The sequence below is a fragment of the Austrofundulus limnaeus genome, unplaced genomic scaffold (assembly GCF_001266775.1).
Source record: "Austrofundulus limnaeus strain Quisiro unplaced genomic scaffold, Austrofundulus_limnaeus-1.0 Scaffold242, whole genome shotgun sequence".
NCBI lineage: Eukaryota > Metazoa > Chordata > Actinopteri > Cyprinodontiformes > Rivulidae > Austrofundulus > Austrofundulus limnaeus.
The window spans coordinates 380,471-385,127 of NW_013952644.1; the positions used below are offsets into that span (position 1 = coordinate 380,471).

At 39.6% G+C, this 4,657-nt stretch overlaps 1 protein-coding gene across 5 annotated transcripts in view; it reads right to left on the bottom strand.

Annotated features, from left to right (window-relative positions):
• Positions 1 to 4,657, bottom strand: part of LOC106525812 (receptor tyrosine-protein kinase erbB-4) — a 513,565-nt gene that overhangs the window by 209,576 nt on the left and 299,332 nt on the right. The gene's annotated exons all lie outside the window — the stretch shown is intronic.

Here is a 4,657-nt window from a genome sequence, read left to right on the forward strand (position 1 = left end):
ATATAGTACACTGTAAAAATATCTTGTAAGATTTACTAGAAAAAATCCTCGTAACAATTTGCACTAATGTTGGTTAAGTTAATTTAAATGCTACAAATTCATATAATACTTACTCATCATTATCTAGTAAAAGTTATTAAGAATATATTTGAAGATTTGTGAATAAATCAGGTAAATTTTACTTAATTTGATCAAGTACATGTTACATTATTTAATTGAGCACATTAAGTAAAAGTTACCTGATTTATTCACAAATCTTTAACTATATTCTTAATACCTTTTACTAGATAATGATGAGAGTAAATATTACATGAATTTGTAGCATTTAAATTTACTTACCAAACGTTAGTGCAAATCGTTTACAGGATTTTCTCTAGTAAATCTTACAAGTTATTTTTACAGTGTTATAGCCAACAAAGCCATCCATACATCATCTTCTGTTTTATTGGAAGTCAGGCCATAGGGGCAGCAGCTTCAGCAAGGAAACCCAGACCTCTCTATCCCCAGCCACCTCTTCCAGCACCTCTGGGAGGAAACAACACCCCAAATCATCACTGACTGTGAGAACTTTACACTGGACTTTAAGCAATGTGGTAATGACATCAGATGAATAATCTTAGTTTAAAAGGCAGTGGGTAATAAGGTGTCACCACTTATTTCTTTTGTCTATTTTTCCCTCCATTTCAACAACATTCTTTCCTACCACTCCCTTTAGAATTAAAGACTGAAAACATAATAAACAGAGAAATAYTTTTATATACTTAACAGTAGGCATTACCTCAAGAAATACTATCCTTTTAATTCAACTCAGTTTTAAGCTGTAATGGGTAATGCATTCCTCTCCTTTCCCCGGCACACTGTACGCCATTTACATATTGAAATGTCACGCTTGTGAAATATTGGGACGTCCAATCCAAAAACGATAAAATGAGCTTCTCAGCTGTTCTTAAAGCTACTGAACACCTGTGATAATTACATTAAAATGTGATTTTTAGCTTTGCAGAAAMGCCGTGTTTGATTTATTTTGGACTTTATAGACTTTTTATGAAAGGAATAWAACCAGAAAAGGCAACTTGGCCCAAATCCAGGTTAGAAGAGTCGCTCTCGGTTATTGTGAGAGAAACATTAAGTGAAAGCTGAAGGCTTCAGTGTGCTAAGCATGGGGCCGAGGAGCGTGGAAGACCTCAACCATCTGCCTGGTTGTGCAGCAGCTGACCTTCTCAGAAGTCACTACAAATCAAGCTGATTATCTCCAAGTTATGTGCTTGATGAGGGAAATTAATTCAACTGCAATGCCAGCCTGAAGGATGGTGGGCAAGGCGAGCACAGTGGATTTTTGAATATTTCCATTTAAATCCTCCTCGAAAGTCTTGGTCTTTAACATTGGGTCATTGCTCMATAAATAACAAAAAAAGCAATTAAAGAAAAGGAAATGTCTGACAGTAAATAATTCACACACAAATTCTAACATGACAACAAACAACACTTACAAGGCCAATGCTGGCTCGATATGCTAAGAGTGATCACAATAAGCCAATCAGTTAAAAAAAGAAATCATCACAAAAAAAATCAAATTATTTAACTTAAGACTAGAAGAACAACACAGTAAAGTCTACTTAACTTGTTAAAGTTTACGGTCATGAGAAGTATGCACCAAATACAGTGACAAAAAGAAAAATCATTTAATTATTTTCAATTTAAAATCTTTCCTCTGGGGCCAGATAAAATGTTAATGAGGGCCAGATTTGGCCCACGGGCCTTGAGTTTGACATGCACTTAAAATTATCAACTTGAAATCCTTTGACAACTGAGTTGTTTCAAGATGGCAGCCATCCACGTSGGTACGTTCAAACTAGCCATTAGCTTGTCGGTCCTGTCAGAATTATACAGGCTGAGTCAAAAGTCTCAGGACACCCTTTGTACAAAAACAGAAAGTTGCAGCAACWAATGGGAATGTTGCCTGTGATGCACAGCTGACTTGTTTAGTGCGCTGTCCCTGGTGCTGAACAGTTTCTTTGTGATTGAAACTTTCTGTGTTGTTAACTTTTGAACCACAAGAGATATTGCACGTCTGATTGCAGCAATCAATTTCTAAAACTATTTTGGTTTTCTCTGATGTGCTCAAAGAGCTCCTTCTCATTGGAACTATTAGACTTTGATCTAGTATGGCAGCTTTCAAGATGGCAGCCATGTTCCAGACACCTTCTCACCCATCACTTGCATTACATTTTTCCACATTTATTTCTGAAAAAAGGGGCCCTAAGACTTTTATTTATTTTCTCCAAACTGAGATCATCCAATAGCCACTGTATATCTACAACATGTTGGACCTTTCACAGAAAGGGGATCTGAACTATCACTTTAAGTCAGTTTTACAATTTTTTCACTCCAGATTTCACTAGAACACACACCAAAAAGGGATTTATTTCTTCACCCCTTAAGCTTATTACTACACCTGTACAACCAGTGGTGACAAGGAATTAAYGTTTTCATTTTATTCTGTGAGCATTTGAGCTGAAATTTATTATCATTCCAGCACAAAATCTGAATAAAATGTGCACAAAGTGACAATTTTCAACACTGCTTCATTAAATCCTGTTTTTTCTCAGTCTCCAAAAGCAAAGTCAATTCATTCAAGGCTTATTTTAAAAATCCGATGACAGGACATAAAGAGAAGGGTCCTGGAAGGTACTGGCAGCCCAAGACACGTCCTAATGACCAGAGACAGGCCAGTAATGATGTGGATGATTGGTTGGGAGGGAGGGTGGAAATGAATAATGTGAGGTTTGATTGGCTGCTGACCTCTGGGGTCCATTTTTATTTTATTTTATTTTTTGCAGACTGACAGCTTTGTCGGGACGCCTGCATTTCAGGATAATAGCAGCTAACTGAGATTAGCTTCTATATTGAGCACTAACCAAACACTCGGCGCACCTGCCGAGCTGGCCCTATTGAAACACAAACACAATAGGAAGGAAAAAGGAGACACTGGAGGTGCTTATTAGCAAGATTACAATGTGTCAATCACTGGTGGAGAGGAAAAAAACAACATAATAAAAGAGCAGAGGAATCCATTTCAGAGGAGGCTTTGATTAGCATACTTATTGCCAAAATGATTTCCATTGTGGGCCTGTCAACATTTTTTGGGGGTGAACTCATTTTCCATCTCGTTCTTTTTTGTTTTTTAAAGTTTTGTTTGTTTGTTGGAACTTCTGTGCAACTTTGTGATTCAGCGTCTGAAGAAGTGGCTTCTTGATGAGTCATCGCAGGTTAGAAGACTTGTCAATTCATCCTTTCAGCCCCTCTGGAACTTCTTATTCACCTGTAGCACTCAGCGAGTCTTAGGTGTCCCACCGCCCAGGTGCCTGATGGGAAGTGTTGTTGCTGCTGCTCACCCCGAGCCAGCTGTGGCCACGCGCCCGGCTGCTGGCAGATGCCACAGAGCTTCCACTGTGCCCTCTGGGACCCGTTGGCAAAACCAAAGAAAAACTGTTTCTCTGTTGCTTGGTAACAAGACGAAAGCCTTCCAGCGAGAGGAAGAAAAAAAAAGCAGGAGGGAGGAGGCAGACGAGAGGAGACAAACAGATTTTGAAAGGATATTTTGTTGTAATTTACCTAATTAAATTAAAGGATTAGCCTGTCCTTCCTCTTTCTTTTCACTGTGACACTATTTAATTTCCTTCCTGTTGCGATACGTTTTTTTTTTCATCTTGTTCTGTCCTGAAAGCTTTTTTCAATCAATATTTATCTGCATTCCTCCGTGCTGAAGAGAGGAAACGCCGAGACGAGGAGGGAGGGAGGGATGTTCAAAGAGAAGTAAACACAAGCACCTGCATTTCCCCTTCCTGCTGCATCAACTGCGCTCTGTTTTAGTGACATGAACACAGTAGCTGAAGGATGAGGAATCCACCGGCCGCTGCCCTGTGGGCAACGGGCTTAACTTTAACAAGACGGGCACACAAACTTGATGTCATCCCTCCCAGAACACACACACACACACACACACACACACAAACACACACACACACACAAACTTGTTTTTATATCCTTGTGGGGCCTGTCCATTGACTTCCATTCATTTTTGGTAATTTTATATCCTAACCCTGACCACCAACCCTAAGGCTAACCTCACAGGTACCTGACCCTAAAACTAACCTAAACTCAATTCACACCTTGGACCTAAACCCAACCCCCCCTCCCCCCACACACCCAAAATCAGCCTCCAAAGTTGTGGAAAAAGGGGTATCTGGACATACAAAAATGGTTATAGCTCAAAAACTATTAAACATATTGTAGGTACTTCAGATGTCTTTGGTTGTTTAACTCTGATGAGGGACTGTCCATCAGGTTAACCAATGCCCCCCCCCCAACCAAAAAAAAAGGACCCTCACCCAAACCACTACAATTTTCTCCGGAGATTTTTGGTCAACCGTAGCACAAAAACCGCTGCACCGGTCAACATGAAATTTGGCAGGACTGTAGATGAGTCTGACCTACACTGCGCCAGCCAACGGTTTTATGATAGACCCCATATTTGAGGAGGGGGCTCCATCCAAAGAGGGGGTGTAAGGACATGCTTATAAAAATGCTTATAACTCAGAAACTGTTCAACAAAGAAGCTTCAGATTTTTTTTTGTTGTTTAGCTCTGATGAAGCT